Raw genomic sequence first — 15,490 nt, forward strand, 5'->3', positions numbered from 1 at the left:
TTTCATCATCATTCAATACTTTCACCACACTCGCACATTATCACTGTTTTTGCAGAGGTGCTCAGAATACAACAGTCTAGAAGCATACACATATAAAGATACACAACATATCCCTCCAAACTGCCAATATCCCAAACCCCTCCTTTAAAGTGCAGGCATTGTACTTCCCATTTCCAGGACTCGAAGTCCGACTATATGAAAATAACCGGTTTCCCTGAATCCCTTCACTAAATATTACCCTGCTCACACTCCAACAGATCGTCAGGTCCCAAGTACCATTCGTCTCCATTCACTCCTATGTAACACGCTCACGCACGCTTGCTGGAAGTCCAAGCCCCTTACCCACAAAACCTCCTTTACCCCCTCTCTCCAACCCTTTCGAGGACGACCCCTACCCCGCCTTCCTTCCCCTATAGATTTATATGCTTTCCATGTCATTCTACTTTGATCCATTCTCTCTAAATGACCAAACCATCTCAACAACCCCTAATCTGCCCTCTGACTAATACTTTTATTAACTCCACACCTTCTCCTAATTTCCACACTCCGAATTTTCTGCATAATATTTACACCACACATTGCCCTTAGACAGGACATCTCCACTGCCTCCAACTGTCTCCTCGCTGCTGCATTTACCACCCAAGCTTCACACCCATATAAGAGTGTTGGTACTACTATACTTTCATACATACCCTTCTTTGCCTCCATAGATAACGTTTTTTGACTCCACATATACCTCAACGCACCACTCACCTTTTTTCCCTCATCAATTCTATGATTAACCTCATCCTTCATAAATCCATCCGCCGACACGTCAACTCCCAAGTATCTGAAAACATTCACTTCTTCCATACTCCTCCTCCCCAATTTGATATCCAATTTTTCTTTATCTAAATCATTTGACACCCTCATCACCTTACTCTTTTCTATGTTCACTTTCAACTTTCTACCTTTACACACATTCCCAAACTCATCCACTAACCTTTGCAATTTTTCTTTAGAATCTCCCATAAGCACAGTATCATCAGCAAAAAGTAACTGTGTCAATTCCCATTTTGAATTTGATTCCCCATAATTTAATCCCACCCCTCTCCCAAACACCCTAGCATTTACTTCCTTTACAACCCCATCTATAAATATATTAAACAACCATGGTGACATTACACATCCCTGTCTAAGACCTACTTTTACCGGGAAGTAGTCTCCCTCTCTTCTACACACCCTAACCTGAGCCTCACTATCCTCATAAAAACTCTTTACAGCATTTAATAACTTACCACCTATTCCATATACTTGCAACATCTGCCACATTGCTCCTCTATCCACTCTATCATATGCCTTTTCTAAATCCATAAATGCAATAAAAACTTCCCTATCTTTATCTAAATACTGTTCACATATATGCTTCAATGTAAACACCTGATCTACACATCCCCTACCCACTCTAAAACCTCCTTGCTCATCCGCAATCCTACATTCTGTCTTACCTCTAATTCTTTCAATTATAACCCTACTGTACACTTTTCCTGGTATACTCAGTAAGCTTATTCCTCTATAATTTTTACAGTCTCTTTTGTCCCCTTTCCCTTTATATAAAGGGACTATACATGCTCTCTGCCAATCCCTAGGTACCTTCCCCTCTTTCATACAAAAGTACCAACCACTCCAACACTATATCCCCCCCTGCTTTTAACATTTCTGTCATGATCCAATCAGTTCCAGCTGCTTTACCCCCTTTCATTTTACGTAATGCCTCACGTACCTCCCCCACACTTACATTCTGCTCTTCTTCACTCCTAAAAGATGGTATACCTCCCTGACCAGTGCATGAAATTACTGCCTCTGTTTCTTCCTTAACATTTAAAAGTTCCTCAAAATATTCTCGCCATCTACCCAATACCTCCATCTCCCCATCTACTAACTCCCCTACTCTGTTTTTAACTGACAAATCCATATTTTCCCTAGGCTTTCTTAACTTCTTTAACTCACTCCAAAATTTTTTCTTATTTTCATTAAAATTTCTTGACAGTGCCTCTCCCACTCTATCATCTGCTCTCCTTTTGCACTCTCTCACCACTCTCTTTACCTTTCTTTTACTCTCCATATACTCTGCTCTTCTTATAACACTTCTGCTTTGTAAAAACCTCTCATAAGCTACCTTTTTCTCTTTTATCACACCCTTTACTTCATCATTCCACCAATCACTCCTCTTTCCTCCTGCCCCCACCCTCCTATAACCACAAACTTCTGCCCCACATTCTAATACTGCATTTTTAAAACTATTCCAACCCTCTTCAACCCCCCCACTACTCATCTTTGCACTAGCCCACCTTTCTGCCAATAGTCTCTTATATCTCACCCGAACTTCCTCCTCCCTTAGTTTATACACTTTCACCTCCCTCTTACTTGTTGTTGCCACCTTCCTCTTTTCCCATCTACCTCTTACTCTAACTGTAGCTACAACTAAATAATGATCCGATATATCAGTTGCCCCTCTATAAACATGCACATCCTGGAGCCTACCCATCAACCTTTTATCCACCAATACATAATCTAATAAACTACTTTCATTACGTGCTACATCATACCTTGTATATTTATTTATCCTCTTTTTCATAAAATATGTATTACTTATTACCAAATTTCTTTCTACACATAGCTCAATTAAAGGCTCCCCATTTACATTTACCCCTGGCACCCCAAATTTACCTACTACTCCTTCCATAACATTTTTACCCACTTTAGCATTGAAATCCCCAACCACCATTACTCTCACACTTGATTCAAAACTCCCCACGCATTCACTCAACATTTCCCAAAATCTCTCTCTCTCCTCTACACTTCTCTCTTCTCCAGGTGCATACACGCTTATTATAACCCACTTTTCACATCCAATCTTTATTTTACTCCACATAATCCACATAATATCATATATAAATTGTAAGAAACATGATTATTCAGCATGTGGAAAACCACTCATAAACTGCACTTAATTTTGATTTCTCAGCCTTAACCCTTTGACTGTTTTGGTCGTATATATACACGTCTTACGAGCCACCGTGTTTGACGTATACATACTCATAAATTCTAGCAGCTTCAAATCAAGCAGGAAAAAGCTGGTAGGCCCACATGTGAGAGAATGGGTCAGTGTGGTCAGTGTGCACCATATAAAAAAAATCCTGCAGCACGCAGTGCATAATGAGAAAAAACTCCGTTTTTTTTGTTTTGTTTTTGTTTTTTAATTAAAATGCCGACTTTATGGTCTATTTTCGTATAGTATTTATGGTTATATTCTCGTTTCCTTGGTCTCATTTGATAGAATGGAAAACATATTATAGAAATAGAGGTGATTTTGATTGATTTTACTATGAAAAGAACCTTGAAATGGAGCTCAAAGTAGGGGAAATGTTTGATTTTTGCCGATGTTCAAAAGTAAACAAATGTCATTTTTCAATAAATGTCCAATTAGCCATTCAAATATGCAGTCATGAATGGGTTGACATTATTTATACCATTATTACAATATTGCAGTAGTCTGCATAACAGTAAATTTTGTATGAATAAAAATTCAAAAATAGAAAGCAAGAGTAATATCAGAGAGACCTGGAGATGTGATTGATAAACAAAGAAAATGTTATTTTAGAGCCAAGAATGTCTCCATTGTTCATTCTGGACCCTATTTTTGAAATTGTCATATTTTTTAATTTTTGTGAAATTGGCCAAATTGCAAATTTCTGACCACATTGGGTTGTTGAAATTGGTAAATGGGCAGTTTCTTGTACTCAATCGATAGAAAAAATGGAGTTCTAAAGAAATAGCTAGGAGTTTGGTTGACTGGAACAATGGAATTAGCGGAAAATAGGGCTCAAAGTGGGCGAAATCGCCGATTCGTAAATATCGCCGAGGTCGCTAACTTCATGAGAGCGTAAGCTTGTCAGTTTTCCATCAAATTTCGTTCTTTTGGTGTCATTACAATCAGGAAAAGATTCTCTATCATTTCATGAGAAAAATGCTTTTTTTTTCGGAAATTTTGCAACACCAGGAGACACCTCAGTATTTGGGGTTGCAACAGTCAAGGGGTTAATACAAACTCCATTGTCTGTCAATCATTCAATTTGTTGCTTCCTGTGGCTACACCCCCCCCCCTTTCTCCTGTTGCTAATTTTTTATTATTTTGTTATCCTCAGTACCCATAATTTGAGCAAGTATAGTGACAGTGAAAAAAATTATAATTGCTTATAGATATATTGAAATTAATAGAAATAATATACTGATTGATAAATTTGCATTTTTTTCTAATTCTACCAATATCAACTTTGAAAAGTTTTCAAAGTATTTTGAATCCCAAAGACGTCCATTTTGACCCCCTCTAATTTGGAGCTCAAGCTGCATAAATTTTGAGCCTATTTGAGCTGCTATCCTGTTTAGAAAACTATTTTCTGAACCCTGTTATATAAAACTGAGCAATTTGGAACCACCTTTTGAACTGCTTCTACCTCAAATTGGGTAAGCTAACTACCTCTTTCTGAACCCCATTTTGTTTGAGCCAATCCTCTTGAACCAAATATCTGAACCCTTTTATCTTCAATTCTAATTCTATTTGAACCCCACATACCTCTTTCCATACCCCCACCTCTTGTTCAAACCCTATTAAACATGCCTGTAATTCTGAGTCCGTATTATTTCAACTTTGAGTCCATTCTACGTTTTTTAAACAATACATCATTTTCGAACCTATTTGACTTAGTCAAGCACCTCTGTACCATACCTCTTAACTGAACCCTAATAACCTTGCCTGGAATTCTGAACCTAATTTGTGAGCCCTGTTATATTCACTTTTGAACATATTTGAATCCCAGTTGCCTCTAATTTTGAACTTGTACCGTTATTTAAATTGCAATTTTAGTTAACTTGTGGCAAGACAAGTTTTGAATGAATGATGGTGAAAGTGTAGAGAGAGCCAACTTTGGTACAAGAATAAGTGGTAAATTATTATAATCAAAAAAGAAGCGCTAAGCCACAAGGGCTATACAGAATAAGTGGTAAAAAAAAAAAAAAAATGTGAATAGTGTGTGAATGAAAATAAAGCATGCACCAAGGTAGACTATCATGAGTAGAATTTTGTAAATAAGTGCTGATTTTTATTACAGGATTGTGTCAGCATGTACTGAGGGGCCAGCAAGATGATTACTGAATGAAGATGGCAGAGAGAGTGTCACATTATATGGAAGACACCTGAGGGCTTAATCCCAAGCCTGTGTACCACCATAACAACATACTGGAGTAAGAGCAAAAAGGCACAATACCATAAATGGAACAATACACAACCCACATATAGGAGAGAGGAGCTACGACGGTGTTTCGGTCCAACTTGGACCATTTACAAAGTACTGGAGTGAAAGAGATGGATCTAAACACTACCATAAAAATTAACTGGAATGAGAGAGATATTAACCCTTAAATGGTCCAAACGTATATATACGTTTTTTCAACATCTGAAAATATGTAAAAAAACGTAGATCTTTTTTGTTTTACATTTGAAAACGTAAAAAACTTTCATCTACTTTTTTTGTTGTTATATTTGAAAATATGTAAAAAAAAAAGTAGATCTACTTTTGTAGCTACGAATTAGAACGATCTGTTTGGAGCGTTTAAGGGTTAAGTTAAAAATAGACCCAGTGAAAAGCAGGGATGTCTTGGGCACAATTAGGCAACACTGTGTCAACATCCATAATCCAAGACTATTCAGTCTGCTACCAGCAGATATCAGAAATTTTGCCAGAACAAGTGTAGTTTTTAATAGGAGACCACTATCTGCCAGATCACTCAGGCTGTAAAGGAACCTGTCCTCTACCCTAGTTGCTATAGTACCCATACAGGTTTAGCACTCCTCTCTCTAGTGTAATAGTGGGTGAGTGGGGTATAGGTATTTGTGCCTTGACACCAGTGATGGGATCTTGAGCCATGGAATAGGAGCTTACCTCCCTGTCCTTGGACTAAATATGATTGCATCCCATACTCCCAAGGCAATGTATGACCTTTTAAGTGTTTATTGCTCCCTCATGAATGAAAAAAAATAGGCTTTTTTCATCACAAAAATCCCTGAATGGACCGTATTTTAACTGCCTTAACCTTTCTGCCTTTGTTATGATTTATATAATTACTGGGATGCTTGTAGGAACTTCAGGGGGACTTTTTAATTACTGGGATGATACATGGTAATCTCTCCAATAGTCTATTTGGATTTCACAAGGGCCGCTTAACTATTGACCCCTTACTCCGCTTAGATACCTATTTTCATAATGCCTTTGCTAGTAACATTCAGTTATTGCAGTCTTTTTTGATCTTGAAAAGTCATATGACATTACTTGTAGATATAACAACTTGGCCCAATCTCATTCCTTAGGCCTCTGAGGCAGTCTGCCATTTTTCCTTAAAAACTTCTTATCTGAGAGACATTTCCATGTTTGGGTAAATAATTTGCTTTTTCCGGACTTTGTCCAAGCTGAAGGTGTTCCTCAGGAATGTGTACTTTCCACACTTTTTCTCCTTGCTATAAATTATCTGGCAGTGTATGACCTTTGTCGGTTTAGTGATTTCTTTGATTATAATAAATGATCTAGCCTTTGTTCTCCTATCTAATATTTGGTAATCACTGTATGTTGATGACTGCCACATAAGTAGCACCATCCAGGATGTTGTCAACTGTGTTTCCCATTGGGCCACTACTCATGGGTTTAAATTTTCTGGTGCTAAAATGCACCAAATTACTTTCACCAGATGTTCTATTGTCTCTGATACTCCATTATACCTGTATGGCTCCCATATCCCTGAATGTGATATGATCAGATTTCTCATCCTTCTGTTTGATCACTGGCTGTCCTGAAAACCTCTCATTACCTGCCTGAAAGCAACTTGCCATAGCCGGCTGAACCTCCTTAGAACCCTCGCTCATCTTTCGTGGGGGTGGATCGTAAAAACCACCTTCAGTCCTAATTTTATTGAAACTAGACTATGGGGACCAGTATATTCTGCAGCCTCCCCCACAATTCTCTAAACTTGATCCCATCTATCATCAGGGACTACATTAATGTCTAGGTGCTTTTCGCTCCTCACAATCGCCGTGATACCCATTGCCTCTTGTTGTTTTGTCTGCTCTTGTGACCTTCACAGTCCTTCTACATACAGGCTAGTAACGGACATTAGTAGAGGTCCATTATTTGTTCATTCCATCCCTTTGCTCTTTGTCTTCACTCTTAACTTCTCTTCAGTTGCCCCCTCTATATGTTCATCTAGCATCTAGGTCTGTCCTCCCCCTCATGTCTATTTTTCCCCACTGCCGTGCATGAAGGTTCAAATACCTACAGTTGCATCTTGCTCCCTTTTTCTCAACCACTTCCAGTCTCATTCTCATGCCATTGCAGTGTACATTGATGGTTCTAAATCCTCTCATGGTGCCAGGTTTGCAGCATTGTATGCGGTCATTTATTAGACTTCACATTTTTACAGTTGACCTGGCAGTTCTCATTGCAATTATCCATATTGCATCTAAGTCTGCCTAAACATTTGTAGTAGTCTCTGACTAGTGCTTTGCAAGCTATTAAAAAATTTGATTTGCCTTATCCCCTAGTTCTTATACAACTTTGTGCTGCATTTGTAGCAGAATCAAAGAATATTCTGCTGAGTCCCTGGTCATATTGATGTTCAGGGCAATGAGTAGGCGGACTGCTGTAATCTTTAACCTCACATCAGCCGTTGGTCTGATATGACTAATAAATATTCCATCAAGCCATGTTTAGGTTTCTGGCCTTATCAGTGATACTGAGATTGGGAGACTACGCTCTCCCATCTTACTCATGAGTATCTCGTGGACGTGCCCTGTTTCACTCTGAAGTTCCAATTTCAGTGTGCCACATTCAACAAGCATGCAAAATTTACCTCCATTACCACTAACACCCTTTAGCTTGCCTCCTTCCTCTCCCCCTTTGACTTGTAGGTTTAGCACTTTTTTTTTATTATATTCCTTGACTTTTTGACAGCATCCAATTTATTACACAAACTTTGATAATACTTCAACACTCCTCACAGCCCTTTTTAACTCTTGTTCTTCTCTTCTTCCCTGGTTCTCCTCTCCAGCAACATCCCCATCTCTCATTGCTGTATGACCCTGGTGGGTTTAGGGCTTTTTTTTATTACAAGTCTTGGTGTTCTCTCTCATGGCAGTAATTTCATATCTAGCAGGCAGTGTGTTTGATGCACTTTCGTTTGATCAAGTGTATTATTATTATTATAATCAAGGGGGAAGCGCTAAACCCGGAGGATTATACAGCGCCTGGGGGGGGGGATGTGGAAGGCATTCAGGCTTAATTCAGGGAACTGGAGCACAGATCCAATTCCCTAAATCAAGAGCCCCTCACCAACATCAAGGAACCTTCTTTGTGTAATCCTTTTGATTTTGTCTGGTGTTAGGGCTTGCCAATATGAACTTAAAAATGTAGCATAAGATATCTTAAAACCTTTTGTAATTGATGTTTGTCTATTTTAGCCTTTCCCACTTTTGAAGAACTCCCAGTCTGAGGAATTTTATATACCCTAGTGGGTTTAGTGCTTGGTTTTGATCATGCCAGAAAATCTATGGGAATTTCACTCCAATTTACTATGCTGATTGCAACTGTATTTTTGTGACAGGCACTTTTCACAACTCAGGTGGGTGGACAGTGAACACATGACATTCTAGGTTTTATTACAGAATGAAAATACCACACACCTCAACTGCAACTTTTCATATAAAAATAAAGGGTCAAAGCACTGTGCAACTTTCCATAACTGCATTGAAAATTGATGCATTATAATGGCCTTTCCATCCACTTTTCAATTGCAACCCAGAAAAATTCCACAACTCAGAATCTGAGAGAACTACATTATTATTATTATTATAATCAAAAAGAAGCGCTAAGCCACAAGGACTATACAGCGCTGCAGGGCAGGAAGGAAGCGAGGGCATCAGGTGGCAAAAGGGAGATGGATGAGCAACAGGTTACGGATAACAGCGGGGCAGTGGATGGTGAAAGGGTAAAGGGCAGCAAGAGACTGAACCAGAAAGGGCTGAGGGGAGTGTGAAAAGTATCATCAGAGTTTGTGGAGTAAATCAGTCGTTGTCAAGAAGTCAATGAGAGAGTCAGGATTAAAGGAGGGTCCATCAGCAAGAAGGGAAGGTAAAGAGAGAGTAGGAGAACGAAGACGACGTTGGAGGTAAATTCTGCGTGCTCGTTGATAGAGAGGGCAGTCTAACAGAATGTGGCTAATCGATACTGGAACTTGACACTGCTCACAGAGAGGAACAGGGTGCCTCTCCATGAGATACCCATGAGTAAGACGAGTGTGGCCAATGCGAAGGCGGGAGAGAGTGGTCTCCCAACCTCGGCACTGATGACAAGAAGACGGCCAGTAACCTATGCTCGGTTTAATAGAATGAAGTTTGTTACCGAGCAGAGTTGACCAACGTTGTTGCCAACGGGTGCGAAGGTGGGTAGCTATTGCAGCAAAATAGTCTAGAAATGGAACACCTCGATAGGAAATTGGTAGGTCATATACTGCTGACCGCGCAGCAGTGTCTGCCTGTTCATTGCCCTGTACGTCGACATGACCAGGGACCCAACAAAAAACAATATCTTTATGTTTGGTAGAGATACGGCGTAGCCAAAGTTGGATACGGAGAACTAGGGGATGAGATGTATCAAATTTTCGTATAGCCTGTAGAGCACTAAGGGAGTCTGAGACTACTACAAATGATGACACAGGCATAGATGCGATACGAATAAGTGCTGCAAGAATGGCATACAGTTCAGCAGTAAAAATGCTAGCTGAAGATAGTAAATGCCCTCGTACGACGCTGTCCGGAAACACTGCTGCGAATCCGACGCCGTCTGAAGACTTAGAGCCATCTGTGTACACAGCGGTGGCATGAGAATGAGAGTGGAAGTGATCAAGAAAAAGAGAGCGGGAAGCCACCGTAGGCAGTTGAGCTTTCGAGCAAGGGAGTGAGAAAGAACAGACCCGAACAGCTGGAACTTCCCAGGGGGGTAGGGAAAAGTGAGATGCTACATGAACATATAAAGGTGGTAACTGAAGGGAAGACAAGAGTGAAAGTAGGCGAAGAGAAAAGGGACGGAGCAAACAGGGGCGGCGAACGAATAAAGAATGTCTACTAATATCGGTGACCATTCTATAAATGGAAGGATTGTGTAGATCGTGAGAGCGTACATAGTAACGAAGGCAATGGGCATCACGGCGATCAGACAAGGATGGAACATTTGCTTCTGTATAGAGGCTCTCAACAGGGGAAGAGCGAAAAGCACCAAGGCACAAACGTAAGCCTTGGTGATGGATAGAGTTAAGGCTAGAGAGAGTAGCAGGAGAGGCCGCGGAATAAATCTGGTCACCATAATCGAGTTTCGATAAAACGAGGGCTGAATGTAGGCGAAGCAGAGTTCGACGATCAGCTCCCCAGGAAAGATGAGCAAGGGTTTTAAGAAGGTTTAGCCGGCTGTGACAAGTTGCCTTCAGAGAGGTAATGTGAGGTTTCCAGGTTAACCGACGGTCAAAGAGAAGGCCTAGAAACCTGACTGTATCACGTTCGGGGATACGGGAGCCATAGAGATACAAAGGATGATCGGAGATAACAGAGCGTCTAGTGAAAGTAATTTGGTGAGTTTTGGTACTTGAAAATTTAAACCCATGTGTGGTGGCCCAAGTGGAAACACGGTCGACCGCATGCTGGAGAGAAACTGCAATAAGGTGACAGTCAGCGCCTGCACAAGCAATAGCGAAGTCATCAACATAGAGTGATGACCAAATATTGGGTGGAAGAACAGAGGCCAAATCATTTATAGCAAGGAGAAAAAGTGTTGTGCTTAGAACACATCCCTGAGGGACACCTTCAGCTTGGACGAAGTCCGGGGAAAGAACATTATTGACTCGAACACGGAAATGTCTGTCAGTTAAAAAGTTCTTAAGGAAGGATGGTAGATTGCCTCGGAGGCCTAAGGAATGGGCCTGGGCCAAAATATTATACCTCCAAGTTGTGTCATATGCCTTCTCAAGGTCAAAAAATATGGCAATAACTGAGTGATTATTCGCAAAGGCATTACGAACATACGTATCCAAGCGTAGTAAGGGGTCTATGGTAGAACGACCCTTACGAAAGCCATATTGACTAGCGGAGAGACTGTTGTGAGTCTCTAAATACCACATTAAACGTCGATTTACGAGGCGTTCCATCACTTTGCAAACTGCACTTGTAAGAGCGATGGGGCGATAGTGGGAGGCATCATGTCCTGTAGTACCCGGTTTGCGGAAAGGGAGAACAATGGCAGATTTCCACAGCTGGGGAAGAACTCCTTGTGCCCAAATAAGATTGAAGAGGTGTAAGAGGACTACAAGGGCTGACCGATGTAAATGTTGTAACATACGAATATGAATGTCATCAGGCCCAGCTGCCGATGATCGGCAAGCTGAGAGCGTTGCCTCCAGTTCTTGAAGTGTAAAAGGCACATTATACTGTTCTTCTCCGAGAGAAGAAAAGTCCAAGGGTACTAACTCTCTGGCAGACTTTGAGGAAAGAAACGAGGGGCATAGATGGAGCCCTCGGGAAATACGGACCAGATGTGTGCCAAGTTCAATGGCAACGTCGAGAGGGTTTGCTATATCAACACCAGTGACCCGTAGAACAGGAGCCGGGTCAGGAGAGTATTTACCACTCAATTTCCTCACTTTTTTCCAGACTGCACTCATAGAAGAAGCAGAGGTGATGGTGGAAACATAGTCTCGCCAACAAGTGCGTTTAGCTTCACGGATGACACGGCGAGCGATCGCACGCTTCTGCTTAAAATCAACAAGTCTCTCAGCGGTTCTATTGTACCGGTACCTGCCCCATGCAGCACGTTTCAAACGTACTGCACGAGCACAAGCAGGAGACCACCAAGGCACGCACTTCTGAGAATGCCTGCCTGAGGTGTGGGGTATAGAATGAGAAGCTGCGGTATAAACTGATGTCGAGAAGATGTGTAGGAGCTCATCAATGGAGGATGAAGAAGGAACCTCACTAAAAGCAGTGAGGTGTGAGTAAAGATCCCAATTTGCCCGATCAAATTGCCAGCGAGGGCTACGGGAAGGTGGTGAATAGGAAGGAGAAGTAAGAATGATCGGAAAATGATCGCTGTCATGTAAGTCTGGTAGAACAGACCAGGTGAAGTCTAGTGCTGTGGAGGAAGAGCAGACTGATAGATCGATGCAAGAGAGAGTATGAGTACGAGGATCAAAATGGGTGGGAGTACCCGTATTTAAAACATGGAGGGGGTGAGAGGCAAGAAAAGCCTCCAACTGAATGCCACGTGAGTCACAATGAGACCCCCCCCAGAGGAAATGGTGGGCATTAAAATCACCAAGTAACAGAAGTGGTGGTGGTAAGGATGAAACAAGAAAGGCAAAGTCTGGGATAGAAAATGCTCGAGAAGGAGAGAGATATAAAGAACATATTGTAAACCACTTATTCAAGTGGATACGGGCTGCAGTGTAATGCAGCGAGGTATGGACAAATAGTTGACAGTACGGAATATCATTGCGTAGAAGAAGGGCACTTTCATTAAAGGTCCCATCTGAGAAAGGATCCGAAGAATACAATAAATTATAGCCTGAGATAGGTTGGAAAACAGCCGAGTGTAATTTTGGTTCTTGTAAGCAAGCACCAACAGGGGAAAACCTGGAAAGCAACATCTGAAGCTCACCCCGATTACCCCTGAGGCCGCGGATATTCCACTGTAAATAGGCCATGATTGGCGATGAAGAAAATATCAGGAATCTGTAGGTAAAGGCACCTACGGACTAGAGGGGTTAGAAAAGTCAACGTGTGGTGGCATTGGAAGATGTTCAAGTAGCGAAGGAACGGAGCGTTGCGAAGAATGGGGTTGTGAAGATGGAGGAGAGGGAAGAGAAGGAACAGGAAGTGAATCAGTGTCCATTGAAGGTTTAGTCTCTGCAATATATTCTGAAATGGCTTCAAGTGTTTCTGAATTCAAAGATGTATGGGAAACCATATTGGAGATAGGAGGAGGAGGGTGAGTAAAGATTGGGACAGTAATGGACTGTACCAAAGTAGAGGGGGAGGGAAAAGTGTAAGGGACTGGAGATGAAGTGTGGGGGGGGACAGAAGAGGTAGAAACCTGGGAGGTGACAGAAGAGGGAGAAACTTGGGAGGGGACGGGGGTGGAAGGCATAGTACGAGGAGGAGGGTGAATCTCCACACTTGTAATAGAGCCAGAGAGAGGGGAAGAACTAGGTACAGAGACTGGAAAGGTAACGTGTGGAGGTGGAAGAAGGGAAGGAAGGGGCAAAGAAGATTTGAGCAATGTGGATTTTTTGGACTTCTGAGTAGAGGGGCGATTGGTATTAGGTGTCGTACGAGGTCTTGTCGATACTGGGGCTTGTGAGGAAGGACGCGAAGATGTGAGAACAGACTGAGTTGTAGTCGGGACGTCAGAGCCAAGGACAGCAAAAGGATTAGATGCCGTAATGGCTATGGGAGGGGTAACAACAGAGGAGGCTGCAGAAGATGGGACCCCAGAAGTGGGGGGATGTTTGGAAACACGAGAATAAGAAACACGGGGTAGTCTCCCTTGGAGGCGGAGATGAGTAACTGCCATAGCATAAGGGAGACCTTCTGCCTCTTTGAGGCAACGGATTTCACGTTCATTTAAGTAGACCTGGCAACGGCGGGAGTACGAAGGGTGAGCTTCATTACAATTAAGGCAAGATGGAGGTTGACTGCAAGATGTATTAGAATGGTTGTCGGCACCACAGACTGGGCATTCGGCCATAGATCTGCAATATTTCGCTGGGTGACCAAAACGCCAGCAATTTCTACATTGTTGCGGTGTAGGTATCACCTTTCGAACTTGTAACCGATGTCCCGCGACATATACAGAGGACGGGAGTTCTCGGCTGTCAAAAGTTAAACGAGCCACATTGCAAGGGTAACGTCTCCGCCCCCGGGCAGGAAGGACATAAGTGTCTACTTTGAGGATTGGGAGATCCTGGAGTTCCAGCTGTTCAAAAATGTCATTGCCACATGACTGGAAATTCTGTTGGACTATGGTATGGGGCAGAATGACAGTACCACTACAAGAATTGAGAGAAAGATGTTTTTCAATAGTGATAGGAGTAGTATCGATATTCGAAAGGAGAGAAAGATCATGAGCTTGGGTAGCATTCTGGACAGTGACGATGCGCGTACCGCTCTTGAGAGCGTGAAATGAAATATCTCTGCCAACATGACGCAGGAGCGCTTTGGCAATACTATGGTCAGAAAGGTAGGCAGAAGAAGAAGTTGGTCTTAAAGTAAAGAATTTAGTCCATTGTGTGGTCCGAAACTGAGCGTGGAGAGGGAGTGCTTGACGTGTCGGTCGTTTCCGAGTAGAATGGGAAGGTAACGACGGAGCATCATCAGGAGATTGACGTTGGCGTTTAGGAGTAGGACCGGAGTTGGTCCGGCATGAAATGGGTGGGCGATTCGAAAATTGCCGTACCGTAGAGGGAGAAGCCGGAAGCATAGTCAAAGGAGAGCGGAGTTCAGACAAATCGAAGGAGTCAGTCGAAGCCCCGGTACCTGAAGCGGGTGAGGAAACAGCACCAGCAAGAGGTACAGGGGCATCAGGAGTGTCCGAAGAGTGGTCTAAACACAAGGCAGGGTCAGAATGGGGTGCGGTATCAAGAAGGGGCCCGGGGGTAGTGGTTTCATGGACTAGGGCTGCCATGGTTAGGTTACTCCTTTGCTTTTTGTTTTTAAGAAAAAAAAAGAAAGAAGAAAAGAAAATAAAAACAAAAAAAAGAATAAAAAAAGGGGGGAGCGGGGAGGAATAGTTCCCAGGAGGAATGAAAGGGCCGGAAATCTCCCTCCGCGCCCAAGAGGACTCGACACCGCTAGTAGCGCAGATGCAGCATGGAACCCGTGCCATACCCTACCCTTCATGCCAGTAAACCAGCAATCCGGGATAGCAACCTCACATCTGCCGAGCTACCTCGGTGGACAAAAGAGAGGGCGGCCGGATATCCGCCACAAAGCATACCTCCTTCAGCCACCACCCCCGGAATCCGAAAGGTGGCTTCCAGAGATACACCCGTCGCCCAAAAGACACCCAAAGCTACTCCGGGATACCGGAGAGGGATCGGGACATCCCTAGGCAATCCAGATTCCACGGCAAACTACGCCACCGCCAAGAAACCTCAACGGAATGGGATCGACCCCGGTGTCCTTTCCCCTACCTAGGAACTAGCACGCCTGTGGGAGAAATCACGAAGGCTAAAAAGAGGAAGGGCAAAAGGGAGGGGTGAGGAGGAGGAGGAGGAATGGAAAAAGGGGAGGATGGGGAGGATGGGATAGGGGAGGGGAGAATGGGGGGTAATTAGGTTCGGTCTGAGGAAGAAGACCGACAGG

At 42.7% G+C, this 15,490-nt stretch overlaps 1 long non-coding RNA gene across 2 annotated transcripts in view; it reads left to right on the forward strand.

Annotated features, from left to right (window-relative positions):
• The window catches only part of LOC128703179 (uncharacterized), a 38,859-nt gene that overhangs the window by 21,619 nt on the left and 1,750 nt on the right, over positions 1–15,490 (forward strand). The window contains exon 4 of one of the 2 annotated variants that reach the window (XR_011391352.1): positions 5,151–5,283. This is a non-coding gene — a long non-coding RNA (uncharacterized lncRNA). Of the gene's footprint in view, positions 1–5,150; positions 5,533–15,490 lie in introns of those variants that run through there. The other variant, XR_008409217.2, reaches the window with a different exon arrangement.

Source organism: Cherax quadricarinatus, unplaced genomic scaffold (genome assembly GCF_038502225.1).
Source record: "Cherax quadricarinatus isolate ZL_2023a unplaced genomic scaffold, ASM3850222v1 Contig1643, whole genome shotgun sequence".
Taxonomy (NCBI): Eukaryota; Metazoa; Arthropoda; class Malacostraca; order Decapoda; family Parastacidae; genus Cherax; species Cherax quadricarinatus.